Genomic DNA, 20,225 nt, shown 5'->3' with positions numbered 1-20,225 from the left:
GTACCGTACATTGGGTGCTCGTTGAAGAACCACATGTGGTCAAAATTAATCCGTTGTCCCCCTACTACGACGTGCCTCATAATCATATTGTGGTGTTGGCATGTGAAACACTACAAATTAAATAAGAAATAAACAAATTAACTCTCTGTAGAGAACTCTGCTCCATAAACTGAGTCATATTCCCGATAGCGCTTTTGAATCTCGCGACAGTCGTGCGTAGAAACTCGGGCGAGTTAACAATTGACAAAACAACGACGACGACGACAACGACGACGACAACAACATCATGTGTCATGGGGCTTCCGCACGGACTCATCTGGAAAACGTTTGTGGGATTGGACTAATGTTAACAATTTTACATGTTTCAATGCTAAAGTTGCCACTTTCGTGCGTTCGCAGTCACGATCTGTCCTAGATTTGATATTTGCTAGCTCAGGCATTTCCATTTCTTTTTATACTGTGGTTGATGCCGCCACTAGTAGTGACCACCGCCCGATTGTTCTGAATATTAACAACCCCCTCATTTCTTTAAATAAACATGCGCATACATTCGTGGACTATGCAAAATTTAAAAATAATTAAAAAAATTTACTTGATGAGTGAATTTATCTAAATAGTGAATATCACTCGCGTCTGCGAGTGATATTCACTCATTACAGAGTACACTGCAGTCATACTTGGGAACACTTGAAGCCTGGTTTGCAAATATTCCAATGTCGCTCAATGTTAACAAAAGCGCCTTGATTGTGTTTCCATTGAATATACTAGTTAATATCTCTCTCCAATATCATCAGGAAATTATTCCGCAAGTTGACTTTATCAAATATCTCGGTGCAATATACGACACAAACCTGAGCTGGCGAAATCACATTGACCATGTTAAATCTAGGGCGACACGCGCTGTTGGCATGATAAGCAAACTTGGCCGACATCGCTCTGGGCTACGCAGAGACACTTTATGATGATGATTTATCGCATGTACGTTCGTCCGATATTGAAATTTGGGTGCGTGCTATTCTCTGGTGGGCCAGCGTACAAAATTAACCCCCTGGTTCTTCTAGAGCGGGAGGCTATTCGGAATTGTCTCGGTTTGTCAAAATTTGTTGCTAACAATATTTTATAACAAGAAGCACGACTGCCTACTCTTCCCTGCAGATTCCGCATTCTAACAGTAAAAACATATTTAAGCATTTATGCATCTTCTTTGAGACGATCACAATTTGTACTTATTAGTGAAATGAGGACATTTTTCGATGAGCATTGGTCCCGCCTACTTCGACCTCAAGTTTTGTTTGTACAAGCTGAGCTCGATCCATTAAATGTTAATGTACGCGAGATCGTTTGCCCAGACAAACCCTTGCCTAATATAACGATAGAATTTGACGATATATTTCCATCAATGCCAAACTCCTGCCCACTACATACTTAAACGGGATGTTACAAGATCATTTAACGCAACTAGGAATAGATAATGTGATCACGACTGACGCGTCAATGAATGAAGAGAAAACGGATGTGGGTATTTTCTCCGAGTCACTATCCTGGTCTTATGCATTACGCCTTCCGGATTTCCCAATTTCACACCCATATTTTTGGCTGAACGAGCAGCGATTATCTTAGCTCTGCAGAAACTTCCTTCAAATTACTCAACAGTGGTTATAGCGACTGATTCATTGTCAGTATGCACATCACTCATTTCATCTGCAGACACTACTGTAGCCAATACATTTAAATTGTTAACCCCTCCTAACTTACGTTTGGTACGATTGGTATGGGTTCCAGGCCATCATGGCATATTCTTAAATGAAATGGCTGACACACTTGCGCGGATATCTCTTGATGGACCAGTTATGTCTGTCATGCCTAGTTCAGCTTATGTCACTGCGGCTACGTTTAGAAAATTTTCCCTATTTCAAGATTCTACAAAACTGAAAATCCAAACCTCGTAATTTAATCATTTGTCCTTTTCGTGGGACAATAAATGGTGCCCCACACGTAAATTAGAAATCTCCATAACAACGCTGCCGAATCCCACCATTAAATTTTTACCTATACAGGTAAAAATTTAATTTAAATTTAATTTTCGTGTTCCTGCCAGGAAACCGAAAACATTGATCACTTTCTATTATCATGCCGTCGCTTTAGGAATCAGAGGAAGAAATTCGAATTTTCATTCCGGAAATTGGGTATTTCTCTAACTACTCGAACTATCCTCTCCTTCGGGTCTTCTTCATTGGGCTTTAGCCCCAGGAACATCTGCGTGGCCCCCTGGGACTATATCTGTGACACAAAAAAAGACTACCCTGTTAATTCTTGAAATAAATAATTGGATAACTCATTAAATCGCTAATTGTTGTTTCGAAATTATTCTAATACCACCAAAATGTTTTGCTGTTTATATACAATTATTTGAATTCTGTCTCTGACCTGTAAATCTCTTTCCAAATTATCCCATAAACGTTATACTTCACCCTGATTTATTTTTTCGTCTAGGATTTATTTTTTCCTTCTCGCTCTTCTCTTTAACCGCCGGCTTCTTGGCCAATCCCCCGTAGTGAGTTAGCGCCTCGGATGAGGATCAAGCAAGCAAGCAAAACGACAACACCAACGACATTGAACTTATCGCGCGCAAGACGGGCTGAACATGAACAGAGGGAGAAGCACTGCGCTGACTGTCGACATTCAGCCCTGATCTTCCATAGAAGGTGAGTGGACATTTCATTTCCTCGATGACGTGTCATGGTCAGCGCATAGAAAAAATGTCACAGTTTCGCCCTAAGGTCGAAGCAATGAATGCGATAGCAACACAGCAATGTGACACGAAGTAAGGTGAGCGGCTTTGGTAGCAATATGAATTGTAGTAAACATGAGCTGATTAAGTAAGCAGGTGTGCTGCGGCGTAAGTAGACCGACATGAAGAGAGACTCGATGACCACGAGAAGGCGTGTGTGAAACGGTGGTGTTGATGAGAAGCGCTTCCCGTGGGCAGCGCGTGCGAAGGGACACATCTGTAGCGCTGCACTGCCGATCCGGGCAGCATTGCATGTGTAGCGTGCGTTGGAAAATGTGGCCCGACTATTACTAACTGAATGAACAAGCGTGGTGTGAGCGCGCACACGCAAACATAAATAGATACCACTGAATTACTGCAGACAACGACTGCCAAAACGCTGGCAGCAAGCGCATACGCCGCAGCGGGCGAAGGTACGTGCGGTCTATCGCTTCAACGGAAACTGAGCGGCGAATGCACAGCGCATAGAAAAGGTCAGAGCCGTGTGGAGATAAGAGACAGTGCGGCCAGCGAGCGACGAGCGCGGTTGTTGGCAGAGTAAAAGTGCGCTCCCCCCCCCCCCCCCCCCCCCCCCCGCGCTCCCTCCGGCGCTTCCGTCCCGCTTCCTTGCTTGCGCGTGGGAGATTGAGTGGGAAGTTCCCCTTGCGCCCGGTTGCAAGATAGGCCTTAGGTGCCGGAGCGCAGCGTCGCCCCTCCTCCCTCCCTCCCATACCCCCACGCGCGACGGTCGCGTTTGCTTTCCGCCGTGCGTTCGCTCTCCGTGATAGCGCGCGTCCCCCGCACGCTACCGTTCGGGCATACGGCGCGCGGCGATGATGTTATCTATACGGAACCTCACGGCGACGGTGACGGCGACGCCGACGGCAGAAATCCAGTTTAAGTGTCCATATAATTGCTATCGCAATAAAACTGCGCCGAATGTTGAGATACTGACTATCGCATCAGGCTGAGTGGGTTGACTGGCTTGCATCGCATCGTCTCCCATATGAAGGCCTGCTGTGTACGGCATCCGGCAGCGGTCGCTCCAGGATATGTGCGAGTTTTCGCCACTCGCGAGCACGGCGTCGATCTCGGCGTGAATGCGGCGCTGCAGCTCCGGCTTCATGGCGCTTATGAGCAGCAACCACTCGATGGCGGCGCGCACCGTCTCGCTGCCGGCGCCGAAGAAGGATGCCACGTTGCCTTTGAGCAAATTGCCTGCGAAGCGACGGAAGGATACATGGCGTTACCTATAGTGGGGCCTGAAACATGCAGTTCTTGCGCAAGTAAGGTCCTATCGGGAACCGGTTTCAGCAACTCCATAGTCAGCGTTTAGGCGGCAGTGTGCCCCATAACGCAGGTATATTTAGAGATAGGCTTAACTACATAGGTGCACGAGTAAGGAAGCAGCACGCTGCCGGCTGCACCATTTCAGTTGTCGGGGAGTAATTAAAAAAAAACTAACTGCACAAGGATTTTAACTAGGAACAACGTCAATGGAGAAGCGAACAAACTTTTTGTTGTCTCTCCTTCGCTGGACGAGTTTGCCTTCTGAAATGTGTAATGTATAAGTATACATCTAAAACTGCTGCTAATTACACTTAAGCGAATCGTCATGTACGTCGAAATCGTTAAAACAAAATTTTACTGCAGTTTGCAAGCTGTTTACCAGCTGCCTGCGCGTAAATAGTTCAACGCCAATTGTTACAAAGAGTGCCCATTCAGGCATACTCAGCAAGATGTGTACATCGACGCTGTAGCGTGGCGCACGTTCATAATTTCTTTCCTTTATTTTTGGCAATCGCACAGTAAAAGCAATCGATGAATTATTTTTATTTCGGCATAATCAACACTGGATGGATTCAGACAAATATCCACCTAACAGACTAGACGGTATCTGCACTCCCGAAGACAAACAGAGAACACCATACTTACAGGAAATGAGCAAAACAAAACCAAAGTAAAATGATACAGGGGACAGGTGTTTTAATAAAATCATAAATGCCTTAAACGCAATAAAATTAAGATTGAATTGTCCCGTTGCTAGTAAACGTAGTGTCGCTCACTATGACAACCTCCTCTAAGTCCACTCCTTATATGAAAACAAGAAATGCGGTAATTTGTTGTTTTATTTAGTCGTGAGTCGTGGTATATGCTTTGTTTGCACAAGGTGCAAAGTGCCACTAGGGTAATGTACATACGCGTGAACGTCTTGCTTCCTTCATCCTGCTGCTTCATTTCGCTGAGAAAGCCGTCGATGTAGTCCCGCACCAAGCCGTCCTGATATGTGTCCTGGTGGAAGTCGATCTTGGAGCTGAAACGGAGAGGAAAGCGCGAGGTGTTAAGGTAGCCAAGCTCGCCTTGTTCTGCGGAGGCATGCAGATGCAAATGCATTCCTTCATGAGAAATGCAGGATTTCATCACGCGCGCTCATGTGTTCATTCCTGCCAGGTGCGTCTCTGCATCTGTATCAGGCGCAAAAGATCACTGATGTTTGAATTGGTATAAAGATATGCATATATGTCCCTATTAAGGCTTTGCTCACAAATATCACGTCTTGTGCACTGCTCCCAAAGTAAAGTAAAAAAAAAAAGAAATATATATACTGCTACGGAAATGCTTATGCGCTAATCTAATGGTATGTATGTGAGGATAGAGGCCTGAAGACAACATGGCGACACGAACACCATCTTTTTAATCCTCGTCCTCATCTCTTTCTACCCTAGTCTACTAATGGACCGTCACATGTATAATGCTGTTGTGGACCATTGTAGATTGCGTGCGTAGTCTGCAAACGTACGAGCGTGTTAAAATAAAGTGACCTACGAAGTGTTTTTTGCAACAATGCTATGGAGGCATCAGAGTTACGGGAAAGGCAGCTGTTCGTGATAACTCGTGCAGCAGCAATCCGTGAAAACTCAGGCCCACGCCTCTGCATTTTCCTGTAAATAGCCCCCCCCCCCCCCCCTCTCTCTCTCTCTCTCTCCGTTATAAACGACAGTGCACGGCCAAAGTGTGTATGACACGCATTGCCGGCTGCACGCGCGGGTGTGTCTTATAAACACAGAATGTATTTCTCTGCAAAGCAGGCATGGTGCAGAAAAATGGAACCCTACAGCACTGGGCACTCACTCGGCAAAATCTTCCCTGCGGACCAGCGCGTCCCTTAGCTGCTCGCAGGCGCCCATGCGGAAGAAGACGAACAGCTTGCGAAGCCAGGGAAAGAAGTTGATGGCCGACACCTGGGCTGCCAGCGCTGGAATGACCTCGATCAGCTTGTCTAGGTAGACGCGCTCGGGATCGTCGTACTCGAACCGGCGGCCGAACACCAGAGCTGAGATGATGTTGGATGTGCTGGGCGTCAGCACGGACGTGGGCACGATGCGGCCGCTTTTGACTGACTCCACCTCGCGAAGGAGATACGACAGCTCCTCCTGCAATGATTGCGCATACTTTACGTTGCGTTAGGTGCGTAAGAACATATATGGGCTCAGGCCGGACGTTCTTCCCTCTGGGCATGATAAGAATAACTCTCAGCAAGACTGGCGCAGCAGGACTCGAGTGTGTCCGATTATTTATCACCGACAGGAGCTAGGGAGAATAAACTTCTTCAAAACTTTGCCGCGCCGACGGCCGCATAACTTAGGGCACTGAAGAATGCTCAGAAGATCCGCGGCCTTATTCTTGCATTTCGTCTCGAATCCTGCATACAGAAATAAGCCAGCTGTGCTTTACTAATTCTCATTCAGTAGCTGCCGTCACTTAAAAACAGCCAGGCTATGGACCAATCGACCTGGCAAATACGTGTTTTGGCTTATGCATAAGTTGTACGAGTCCCTGCTGCAACAACTATACGAAGTGGGCACGTGCCATTGAATTTAATTTCTCCACTCTAGTCCTTCATGCGGTAACCATATGCGAACTACAAATAACAAAATGACTATGGCAGAACACAGGAGGCACGCCACAAACAAACAAAGCAAGCAAGCAAGCAAGCAAGCAAGCAAGCAAACAACAAACAAACAACAACCAAAACAACAAACAACAAAACAAACAACAAAACAAACAACAAAACAACAAAACACACAAAACAAACAACAAAACAACAAAACAAACAACAAAACAAACAACAAAACAAACAACAAACAACAAAACAACAAAACAACAAAACAAACAATGAAGTGTATAACTATGAAGCCAAAAAGTATACATTGACGTCAATGGGAAACGTCGCGTCACACGATGGCGTTCGCTAAGTTTGCTCCATAATATCTGCGCTTACGGCGTTAGAATTGAGTAAGTGCCACTGTGAATATTCCAAGCCAGACGAAGGCTACTCTGCTTGTGGATCGTGAAAACCTTTTAGACTCATGTTTGAAACGGCGCTGCTTATTTCCACCTTACGTGTATGTGTTTCTCCATGGCTTGCGTTGCGATGCCAAGGTTCTTGAAGAGCTTCAGCGAAAACCGACGCTGCTCTTTCCATAGTGGTCCATTCAGCACAATCAGTCCTGCAGTGAGAGTACGTAAGTGAAAGACGCCTGCCGATTTTGAACCGAAGCCCTACGGAGGTGGGTAATGTGGTCAGAAAGCTCAGTCAGTACTTCATGCAACTTTAGAAAGCCTGCGTGTTAGACTCACGGCCCAAGGCCTTGTATTTCAATAGTGCTCCGGGCTACAAAATACGACCGCTACATATCGCTTAAAAATGATTTCAACACGGGCATGAGGCTTGATAGTCAATGTGTACGCTCCTATCATATAGCTAGGCATGTTAAGGTTCCTGTGCTCTTATTTAGTGACTGCGAAGCCTCCGTGCGTTTACTTTTTGTCGGGAAATGCGAGATTAACAATGTACTGTTACCAACATATCTGATACCAGCCATCAATGATGAATGGTACGTACGAAGAAACAAAAGATGCCTCGCACATCACTACCTATCGCTGTCGCTCGCTTTGTTTTATCGCTCACTCCTTTTCTCATTTTGTTTGTGCTCAAGAGGATCTATAAACTTTCATATTCACCGGCATGCGATTTTGCCATCTCCTGCCCAACACGGTGCGAAGCACAGTTTCTTTTTCTTTTTCATCAGCCTATACAGCAGGAGTACATCAACGCCTGCCAGAATAAAATTCGTGCGCATCCTAAAACTTTGTGCTGTCCATTTTAAGCGTACCGCATGAGCGTCATTGATAATCATTGAGCGATTGATCATGAACATTATTGGTTGACGGTTTTGATGACTCGTCGTGGGCGTCCACATTAATTTAGCGAGACATGGGCGTACCAACTGCTGATTCCATACCAAAATCGCCGTGGCAACCCATCGGTTTCAATAAGTGTAATCGTCGCCAATCCCGGCGTTAGAGTTTTCTACAATTTAAGTGGATTGTAAAAGGCGCCCCATAATGCTATGGCCAACGGCTTTGCTTTTGGAAGATGACGTTTTCCGCACGAACTTAGAGAGACACAGATCATACTTTAGGAAACGCGAGAGAGGCCCCTTAGAATTTAGATTTTGCCTAACTAGTTCTCAGCGTGAAAAGGTGATTGCTAACTTGAGAACCAAGATAAACTCTATGTAGGGCAAACGAAAATAAGAGGGCGAGGGAAAAAAGAAGGCGGAGGACTGGATGGCAGCACTTATTTGCACATTGTCAGGAAGCTTTGTTTCAAGTCTCGAGCCCCTAACACTGTTACGCAGAAAGAACGCCCGACAGCGGTCCTTATCACTTGACCAGCACATCCTGGCTTTGCCCATGGTCTCAAGATAAGCTCCCTAAACAATGCCCACTTCACGAAGTGCGCCAACGAGACTCGCTCTGTCTGCTGTCCTCGTATTTATCGAGAGCCGATATGCACACTGCACGTTAGAGTGCCTTCGGACAATTATCATTACAGTCGCGATAACCCTCGTGGCCGGGGAAAGTGAGAGCACTCTCTTCAATGCTAGTCTTGGTCGTATTTATCCATGTGACGCATACTTGTGGCGGTTCATTAGACAACTAGTTACGCTAGCATGTTCGCTGAAGCCTCAAGAACGTAGTTGCTAGGAAAATGTGAAAATTATTTTAGCTGCTTTGTACTTGCCTACCTTGCGAGTGCTCGTTGACTTTAAAGGGAAACTCTTCGGGTCGGTTGAGGAGAGAGTCCTGCGATAAGGCCTCCTTGATTGAGCCGAAGTCGCACAGGAACACCACGTACCGGCAGCCTAGGTGAACACTGCGTGAAACGCATACTTTTATTTGTTCCGGCTTAAGCATAAAAGAGTAGCCCCAATGACTTCCGAGATAGCAGCGGGGCCAGGCTTTGTATATTTGATCAATTTAGGCGGAAAAAATTATTCTACTCAAAAGTGGTAACGATACCGACCTTCGAGTGTCCCAAGTTTTCCAAATATGTGACGCTCACGCGAGGCATGCTGTAATTCAAGAGATCTTGTGCCGACTGATTAAATGTTGCATGCCGTGTTCTTTATGTTTTCTTGTTGCTTCTTGTTTGTCCTTTAATGCCTGTAGCTGATATCGCGGTTTATACGTGGTCTTCGTGGGGCATGTCCCCGCTTATAGTATTGAGGCGCCACCGAGTGTGATGTTTCTTTATTATAAGCCGAAAAAGACATAGTAGTTTGGTTTCTCGCGATTTTTGAGACCGTACACGAAACACTGGCTGAGCTAAAGTAGGTGCACCCTTACTCAATATCTCGTCTTGGAAGACACGGTGCTGGTTAGGCGACGATACACGAGAACACAGACGCAGAGGATGTGTGCGGTTTCATTTTATTAGAGAAGAACAAGTTATTGCTTATTGTGTAATTCAAGAGCAGGAAGAGCACCCTACACAAAGGACGTTATTCATAGATACACGAATCCATTTTTTCCATGGACAAAGAATGAAAAACAAGTGCGCCGTCGCTATACAGTGCTGCGTTTACCGAGACGAAAGGTAACGTACTCGCCGACTATCAGTTTTTTTTCATCGAAGAGCTCATATCGCCAGAAATACCGCATCCACGATAAACTCCGAAAGGAGGACAGAAATCAGTACGCACCCGAACACGTTGCCATACTTCTGCCTGAGCGCCTCAACGCCACGGTGGCCATCCTTGGGCATGAACGGAAGGTAGCCGAGTAGCGGCACACCGAATGGGCCCGGCGGGAGATCTCTTCTCAGGCATCTCTTCAATATGTCCCACAGGTACTGCAGCACGAGAGCACCGACTCCGGTGACGAGGCCCGTGACAAGGCACCGCCAGAACACGCCAAGCATGATGACAGTCCACAGTAGCCGCTGGAGCTCGGAGTTCTGCGAGGGACATCACTTGCTCGTGTCGACATTTGTAAAGAGGATCAAGGCCACAGTGCCTCAGCAACTCTGACAATGGCGCGCGCGTATAGACTGATGGGAGAGGGTTCCGGGCTCCCGTCCATGCGGCCTCTCACAGAACGTAGCCAATGCAAACACTTCTCGCGCCACAGCCTTGGCCAGTGCTTGCGCAAAGCGGAAAACACTTACGGCGGCTGCGCTGACAAAAACCGGATGGGTACGAGATGTAGAATTTGTGGAAACAGTGCGAAAAGGCTACCGCTATCGTCGCCTATGCGTGCGAGGTCCTGAATATTGGCGATAGCCGCAGGCCTGTTCTCTCTTGCACCGAGAATGGCCTCCTTTAAGCTTGCTGCCAATCAATCTCGGCGAGCGAAACTCCATTGCACAGGAGCTGGCGTGCGCAGGCTATGAGTGCCATGTGATTTACAATTTCATTGTCAACTGTACTTGGCGAACAGTCTGAAGCTGTGCTAGTTCGTGAATCTATCGCCTTTCTATCACCGATTTGTGGTGGTATTGGAAAAGAAATAATAATATTGTCATATTTTGATGTTTTCAAACTGCCGACTGAAAAAATAGTCACCGACGATTACGATACTCCCTAATGCGAAACTTGAGCGCAGTTGTATACGTGTTTTCATTTCGCGATATATTGTAGCAAATAATTTGAGAGAGACATGTATGCGATATATTTAGGCAAAGAATTTGAGACCGCAATCGTCGCACTGACTGGCAGTGGGCCAATGCCATCAGCGCCTTCGCAGAGGGAGGGGCAGTGTGGAAACGCTGGCATGATGAGCGGCATCGTAGCCAGCTGTGAAAGAAGACGACGACGTAAGCGCGAGCAGTGGCACGAGTGCGTTCTCGCGGTTACGCAGAGGGACGCCGACGCTCAACCCAGGAACGGGCGCCTACGAACTGCGCTCTAAAATTTACAGAGGTGCTGAGAAATATCGCATTTCACTCACAACAGCCACTTGGGGTCGATCATATCAGACTCGCAAATTGTGGAATCACACGGTTATGTTAAAATTATGGAGTTACAGCAATGCTACCAATCTTCCTTGCCTTAAGTTTCTTGACTGGAGAGATAGGATGAACATAGACACGGCAATTCGAAAATATCGCAAGAAGTTTACGTAGCTTACCAGATAAAAGCGACGTTGCCTGATATTATCAGTGTAACCATGGGTTGGCGCAAACGGGCGCTGTTGAGTAGGCTTATCACCCCAGCCTCTAGATTCAGTAAGCCTCTTACCGACAAGACAATATATCAAGTAAAACGATGTAGCGGGGTTGACATGGAATGAAACCTAGGAAGGTGGCACATTTTTTATGTGATATCCAGCGAAAACGCTTAGATGTTAACAGGTAAGGTCATTACTTGCCGTTGCGTGCCCCCTGAATCCCCCCTCCTCCACCCTTGACTAAGTTCAAGCAGAAAGCTGCGAGCTACTCGTAGCCCAGTCTTTCCTGCTGCATCTTCTGGCCTCTCCGCTGCTGCAGGCTCACCTCCTTCGTCGCAGTCAATCCTCCCATAAAAGCGCTCTTTCCCGAAGAATGTACACCTTACCTCGACATTATTTACACGCAGCTCTAATATCGCTACATGTTCCCGGCTCTAAGTGTTAAAGAATGATGAATTGATCCGCCTTGGTTCTTTGAACACTTCATTTGCTATCTCAATATATCCGCTACGCTTCAAGTGCTCTATTCTTTTTGCCTTTTGTGCTTGAGCATTTGGACGCAGCTTAACAAGACAGCCTGTAAGTGTGCACATGCTATTCAGAGAAAGAGAGAGAGAAACAAGCTTTAATGATATGCTGGAGATGTTAACCTGGCTTATCGCCTGGCATGCTACTCCAGGTGCTTGGCGATGTTGGGTGATGGGTGTTGCGCGCAACAAAAACGAGCTTTATATTTTTGAAAGCTACATGCCTTAAGAAGACTATGATCAGTTTGAGCGTGTGGGCGTGTATAGGGTGCATGTGCCGTTAGTGTGATCATTGTGTGCGTATCGTATTTTTCACCGAACACCTTAAGTTGCATGGTAGCTTGGTCGTCGGCCACGTAAAGATCCCCAGTTCTTCATTAAAGGCAGCTTCTCTCTGTCTCGCTCTCTTGTGCACCTGATTATGACCCTCAATGCTCTATGGCGGCCAGGCTGTCTGGCCTCGGAAATGATTCAAGAGATCACTATCGTTGTCGCACTCTCTGCAACCTAGGACGGGCTCAGCTCAGAACTTCATACTTTCAAATTCTAAATCGGTGCAACAGCCACTGTCTCGTGGGTTGCCTTCAATGTTTTGCCGGTACTCGCTTTCGATATCCTAACGGAGCCCTGAGAAAATTGTTTTAGCGTCAGATTTAGGTCGATGCTTTCAACATGCTATTTCTGGTAACCAAAAACTTACGATATAATAACGGAGCCCTGGGAAAATTGTTTTAGCGTTAGATTTAGGTCGATGCTTTCAACATGCTATTTCTGGTGACCAAAGAGCAGGTGCTCTTGCGAGCAAAGCACTTCCTTTAAGTTCCGAGGTCTTCCAAAAACTAGAGTATCAAAACATGACTTGCTCTCCTAGGCTCTCCACCACAGACCCCACAAATGCGGTCCCGTCACCAACCATTGGGTACTGTAAAAGCAAAGGCTGTGAACTTACTGGGTGAGACAGAAAGCGAACCATGAAACTCTCAGTACGGGGAATGACCTTCGTCTTACCATCAGCGGTTTTTACAAAAAGCTAGTGCGGCTCGCTCACCGCGGGGCTACAGGAGAAGACCATTCTGCGCTAACTTATGGCGATACATGGTGTCCTATCAAAGTTAAGGGTAGGTACCAAAGGTCGTGACGAAGATGACGAAAGGACGCTCGAATTTTTCCGCAGTGAGATAGCGGCAATAACGACAGCTTAAGTACAGTGAATCTCAAGGAAAGAAAGGCTTCAAGTTATCGAGAACGCCACGTGTCGTATAGCCTCCGAGCTCGACGAGCTTCGCCCAGCTGATTAAGCTGCATCACGAGGCATATGCAGATGCCTGCATAAGCAGCAAACGCTTGCGGGGTGCGCAAAACTGCGTGTGATCTGGACCATTTTGTTTATAACCGCTATCACATGCCGACGCCCTGCTATGCTAGACACGATCTGAGAAAATGTACGAGGTAAGATAGGTATGCTGATACAAGGTCGACCAAGAGGCATTTTGAAGTTTGAGACTGGTGTAAAGGAAATATGGAGGAACAAGGAAGCGAAACGCCTTTGTCCAGCAGCGCCAATTTGGACGATATATACGACTCGTATTAGCCAAGAAGCCGATGATACAATTGCAAAGGCTTTGCGCTTACATTTAGCCTTTTTTAGAGATGGGATGTTAAATATCCCTCTTGTCGTTTTTTGCTACTCTGCGTATGCGACAATTATTCGGGAGTGCAAAGTGGTTCCAGGTGTGTGGTGTCGACTGCAATTTCGCGACCTTCATACACGTTGATCGAAAAGCTGCACACATTGCGGGTGCTGCATACAATTCTTCGGCGTGTGCTGTGTCCTCCGCGAGGTTATCTTGGGGCCCACTGCAGAGATAACGTTCAAGGAAACAAGCGCGGCCAATGGTGCAAGCCTCGTGAGATTGGACCAATCGTCGTGCATTCGGCAGATAAGAGGCGAAGCCCTTGGTAACAGGTTACAGATGCAGTCTGTAGCGCAACGTAGTCTGCGGTGCACCCTCGCTTCAAGCAAATACGACCTGCTCCACTTAAAGCCTTTTTACGTCCTATTTGCACTTTGCACGGCGGAAACTGTGATGACACCGAAAATAAGAATGCGTGTGACTACAAGGACTACAACGATGTCAACATGTGAACCATCTGTTGCCTTCGTGTAGCTGTGTTCGTAGTTTTCTAAAACAATTACTAGACTAAACTCTGGCTCTGCGATCGTTCCGTTACCATTGGGATGATGGTTAGTAGATGATTTCTATAATCTTCATGCGTGTGGCTTCCAACGTTCTGATGACATTCTTTATTAGGCTTTATCTTCCTAAATTTTCAAGCACTCATAGTTTTCTAAACACGGCAAGACATTAGTACCTACGCACATGCCTAATAATAGTGAATTGTTGCATCTATAACGCAATATTTTGTTGAACATGATCAATTTTCAATGTCGCAAAGTCAAAAGGACGAAGTTTAGCCAAGTGCGCGTACTGCCAATAATTCCCGTGCTGGCTGAACAGCCATATTTGCAGTTCACATAAGCACTAGTGCCACACTTCCCGATAGTAACTTTTGTAGCAAACTGTATGGCTCCGAGGCTCCGTGATACGCACGTTTGAAAAGAAACCTCCTGTAGGGCGGTTGTTTCACCGAATACTGCCTGCAATAGTTAAAGACAGGGGATTAGAAAATATTTACCAACTCACAATGATGGCAGCAGCGGACATTTAATTTGTACGATGACCGCTAATAAGCTCATCTTATGAAAATAGCATCAATTAATAGCATAAATGTCCTAATTAATAGCATAAATATACATGTTGAAATCGTATAAATAAAGAGGGTCAGCAATGGAGGCATGATCACTTATTAGGAATACTGCCACTCGAACCGAGGTATGTGTAGAAATGCTTAGAAATAGATTGGTGTTTAGAATACGCTTTCTCAGCCAAGTTTGCTGAGCAATGAGGGGCAAAAGTTTGTTTCATCGACGATTTCGATAACGGATATCATGACAATTGCCGAAGTCAGGATTCATACTAAACAGACATACCTCGAGTACTCGGCTGCTCCATTTCAGCAGTTGCAATGTGTGCACTGAAGATAATATTCGAGTTCTTAAGGGAAACCAGGAGCCTAATTAAATAGTCTCGATTATTGCTATAATTGATATAATTTGGTGTCCGTAACTTAGGATAGAAAACCTGATGCTTTTTTTTTTCACAAATCCCATATGGTTATGGTTAGAGATCACCATTCCTGATAGGATTGGTAGATATCACGGTTTGTAAAGAACCCTTGCAAGGTTACGAGCCACGACGGCAACAGTGTCTCGCTTGATGCGCGATGCATGTTCGAGGAGTTACTGTAAGCGCTCGAGAATCCCGGAAATGCCGGCCAATTCTCACGCGACTCGCTCAAAGATAAGGCGTCGACAGCGAGCGTAAAGGTGAAAGCGGTTGGCGCGTATGTATGTAGATTAGTATATCGGTCCCCTTTACGACAATAATAGCGCAGCTGTATCTGGGGCCGGAGGATCCCTCGCATCACCGGAGGTTTCTAGGAATGCCATAGTTGATAAAGATGAGGGGAGTGAGGGACTCCGAAATAATCTCCATCACTTTGTGTTCAATTGGCAACGATATTCCAGTGAAGTGGCGTCCAAACTTGTGGATATTCGATCAATTTTTCAGGCATTAAACACTGCAGTAATTGCACTTCGAACAATACAACTTTTACGAATTATTTTTTTCTCAGAATTTTGTTGATGGAGCTCGCATTTGCGTGTCAACAAGAAAATGCAGCGAGAAAACAAAACGCAGCTAAAAGTGGTGCCTCTTGTCATAGGTTCAGTATTGCAAGGGTTTCCGAGGCTCTGTGTTAACTTGCCGGCATTAGGAAATTGCCACTCATCCCGGGTAACCGACATCTTGATGGTCACCGCCTTTTTACAGCGAAGCCGTGTGTATATGGCTACCCCGGGCAAACCGTCGCGTCGACAAAGGAACATTTTCGTCTTCAGAGCTAGTGTAACTTTGAGTTTCCGCGTAACAAAATTGTGTTTTCTCGTATGTTCAAATTACAATCCGATGCTATCATGTCTGCAGGTTGTGTGCAAGTCGTCCTTAAAAAAATTGTGACGCACTTTACTTTGAGAAATTGAATTAGTTCAATAACGCACTTGCGCCAGGCGGAGGGTCTATTAGAATGAGGTTATATGTGGCACTCCGGCACACCTGCGCGCGCGCGTGAACGTGTGCAAACGATGTATCTGTCCTTGATGAGTGGGCGCTCTGTTCGTTGCATCGGTTGCGCAGAGTGCGACCGCAGTCGACATCAGGATAAAGACTTAAAAAATTACAGTGACGTTCACTTCGTGAACGCGGGTTGTGCGCAAGCGTATGGACGCCGTGAACGTGCACAGGGCGTCGAAGCACCAAGGGAAAGGGCGCGAGCGAGGTCGTGGACGCTACATTTATCACGACGGTGCGAGATCTTCTGGTGGTTGCGCTTGTGTAACGTCGGCAACAGCTTCCACAGGGTGGAATGGAGGCGGATGTTTCTTTTTCTAACAAACTCGCTTAGTATTTCCTGTCTCTTCTGTATGAGAAACTTGTAAGGCAATTGAAAAGTGTCGGCAGTAGATGGTCATCTGTCGTAATCAGTACTATGTACGAACCAGATATTCTTTTTTGTGCAATCGAAGAGGCAAACTGGTTACAGGAACTCCGTTTTAGGTTGCAGCTTAATACGCACCGAATTTATTCAATTATTGTTCACTGTATGCTATGTAAGAAGATTAGTACACTATATTTTGTTGCAACTACAGTTTAATATACGTCTTTTCGTGCTAAAACCTCTGCTAAATAATTTATCTCGATTCTCCATAGATGGTCTTGATGAGATGCTGTTTAACCACCCATAGCCTCTAAGAACATGACATGAAATCGGACAGAGAGAAGCTATAGCTAAACATTACTTTTTTGCCCACCAGATATTGCACCCGAACAAAGCTAAATTAGAATACGGACACCCTGTAAACAAGGAATCTCGGCCTCTGACAACGGCGAATAGCAGGTGCGGTAGTGTTAATTAATTTCTCCCCAGTGCCCTACAGTTCAAGAGAGATCTCACTCAGCGTAGGTAAGAGCTTCTGCAGTGCCGGAAAACATCAAAACTGAGCTTACAGCAGGCAGGAAACGCTTGCTCAGAGGGAAACAGCGCCAACTGCAGCTTTACTTGGGCCTAGTACCGCAAGAACCGCGGCGTCCCGACAGAGTACTATAGCGATGAAGCATATCCCGAACGCAGTAAACTGCTATATAGTGGACACTTTTCACGTTCTGGCCTGGCGCCATTTAGGTTTACTTGGGCCTTGTTCCACAAAATGCCAAATTCATCATCCTCATATCACGTTTCACATCATTCTCGTGTAAAATTTTACAAAATGTGCCGTGCGGCTGTCCTTTCTTCAAACGCCTAATACATTTTGTCAGCACTAGCTTCACGCTGCTGCGCTATCGTTCAATGACAAAAAAATCTCAGGACTTTGTCATCGGATGTCATCGGCGCAGAAAGCGCTTTTGGAGTGTGTCTGCTTCTAACGGTTATAGGTGGACAGCTGTGACAGCCTGTGACTGCGTGATGTGCACCCGCTCGCTGTCTGTATGCCTTCTTTATCGTGATTCTTTATACATAAAGGCTGTAGGCAGTGGTCAACAAAATACGGACCGGGGTGTGAGTACGTGATGTCATCTGTATTCTTTCTTCAAAAGGAACAGTTAAATAGTCGTCCAGCCCAGGAGGAGCGAAAAACCCGAATCTGAGAGCCGCTTGGTGTCTCCATACAGTGGGGTTGTTCCTCTAACACTGAGATTTATGCAAAGAATTCACGGGAGGACAAGGAGACACCTCGGTCCCCTAATGTTTCGACAATAAAAAACTTCCATTTGTCAAAGGCAGTTCCTCTTGTTAAAACGATGACAAAGGACTAGGTGTTTCCTTTTCTTGGTCTCGTATTATTCCTGCATAAGTCTACATCATCTTCAATATTCCAATTTCAGTTTCCATTTCAATGTATTCAGACATGTTTAAAACATATCCACGAGATGTGACAAAAGGAGGCAAGCGCTGCGTGCCTCCTGACAAAGGTCGACATCCTTGGTAACACATTGGTCAACGAGCATCCTAAGCAACACCGAAATATAAGAAACAGCCACTTCAACACTCCATAAATATCGCTTCATCCACCGTGAATATACTTACCTGTACAAATCGCAACACGCATTCACCTGATTCGTTTCCCCCTATGCACGTGCTTCATTTCGCACTACGAAAAGGCGATCCGCGTATCCTGCTGATACGCATTGGCACAACGTGCCGTTTATAGTTGTTCTGCGTGAATGCATACTTAGAAACAACAGCAATGAATTACAAACTAGCCCGATAGTCCACGGTGCGGGGACTCCACATCGTCATGGACCACTCACCGCGGTTTCCCGCGCGCGCTGTGTCTCGTTGGAAAAGCCGGCCTGACTGTCGTGCGTGGCGTCGGTCCCGCTTCTCCGGTCCGGACCGCCGCGGAGTGAATCCGAGGAGCGGTGTGCGATGAGTCCCGCTGCGCTGCAACCGGCGCCAACGGGAAATCCTTGGAAGAGGAAGCCGAGGGCGACCTCTGCGATAGCGAAGTGCGGATAAGAATTACTGACGCGGAAGTCAGGTTGCCAGTCATTGGTCGATCCCCCGAACGCGAGGTCAGGTAGGTGTAAACAGTCTCTGCCATCCCGAAAAGAGGGTGAGGCAGACAGCTGTGGCTGGCATACTTTTTGGTTTCTCACACTGAGTCATACAGTGGGTTGAACGTACACAGTTTCACCAAGTTCTATCATAAACGTTCTGTTATAATAGTAGCGCCATAACTGAATGCTGAGGTCAGTTTTTGTTCCAGACAAAGGAAGTGCTGAGTCATGCTGACTCATGAATTCTCTGGCTCCCTTGGACTGGGCTCATCGGGTGACATTGTCATAACCTGTCCGCTTCACCTGACGAAGACGCCGCTGAAGAAATCATATATTGCATGGTATTACGCATTCTACCGCAATGCTTAACTATGTGGTTACACAAGATGGGGAAATATGTGATTCTCCATACACGCGAAAACATTTGTTTTTCATACTGACTGATGGAATTTGGCTTCCAAAAGCAGGCACCTAGGCTATGACGGACTCGCAATTACATACAGCGCGAACAGACGACGGCAGAGGCGAGACATGAACTCTCGTTTCTGTACTAACCCGTACTACTTTCAGCACTAACCCAACAAAATGCGTTAGATATGACAACAGGAGAAAGGCTGTATAATGCATGGCTGCGGATTATTTGAGACCCATCCCCCCCAGGGGGGCTTTTGTGCTCCGACATCTCGGTACATAAGCATTCCTGCATTTCGCCCAAAGTGAAAGGCGGGTGGGAGTCGGACCACGTACCTTGTGCTCAGCAGCTGTTTCTAAATCGCGACGGTTTTTGCGCTCAGTTCCATTGCACCGCCGTCATCGAATCCACAGTCATTCAGCAGCAGAACCCCATTACTGTTAAGCTATCTCGCCCGGTATACACAGGAAAAGTATCACTGAGGCAATGGCGAAGTGTAGAAAAAAAGAAGGAAAAAAAAAAAACTTGGATCATGACATCAGAGAAAGTTCAAAACAACGCGTTGCAAGCGTTTCCAGTATATTGAGGTTTAACGATGGCGACATTTTTAATTTCCTGAATGCGGGAAGGCATTGTTTGTAGAATATTTCCGTGGCTTCTTAAGTTATTATTTAATGAGTTACGACGCATTTTGTATTTTTTTAATAATTGGTGTTTAATTCAGCGGAAGCAAAGGAATAAACGCTCCATAATTCAGCTGGTTACACAAGCAATAGGCTCTTGGTGACAATCAAATGTTGAGAAAAAGCCGGCAATGAAAGTCGCCGGTGTGATCAAATAAAGAAATCAATTCTGAATAGGAAAAAATCCGCCGTTAAATAGCGATGCGAAGTTGACGGGTGCGAAAACGAGAAACACACTCGGCTAAGCTCGGGCACAGTTAAATTTTCAAGGATGCTTGTTTGTCCCATGGTTAACACCCTTACACTTAAGGCTGTAAAACATTCTTTACTCTACACGACAGCGAGCTGGAAGCATGCCTGTGATTAGAGAACCCGTAGTTGAAAACAACGTATTAATTCTGGCCTCCTAGCTGGTGCGTACCGAAATATCCGACACGAGAGTTCGATAGCACTATAGCTATTAAAGCTCATTTCATGCAGTTTTCGTGTCGTCTGTCGCAGCTGTCATTATGTTACTTGCCACAAAAAGTCGCCCAAAAATAAAACTTAATTTGTCCCCATCTTACCCTTAAGAAGAAA

At 46.1% G+C, this 20,225-nt stretch overlaps 1 pseudogene; it reads right to left on the bottom strand.

Annotated features, from left to right (window-relative positions):
- LOC119460600 (cytochrome P450 2J4-like) overlaps positions 1-20,225 on the bottom strand; it is a 93,935-nt pseudogene that overhangs the window by 6,387 nt on the left and 67,323 nt on the right.

This window comes from Dermacentor silvarum, chromosome 8 (assembly GCF_013339745.2).
Source record: "Dermacentor silvarum isolate Dsil-2018 chromosome 8, BIME_Dsil_1.4, whole genome shotgun sequence".
In the NCBI taxonomy this organism is placed as follows: Eukaryota; Metazoa; Arthropoda; class Arachnida; order Ixodida; family Ixodidae; genus Dermacentor; species Dermacentor silvarum.
Note: the sequence above shows the minus strand (reverse complement) of the source record. Positions and strands in the feature narration are given on the sequence as shown.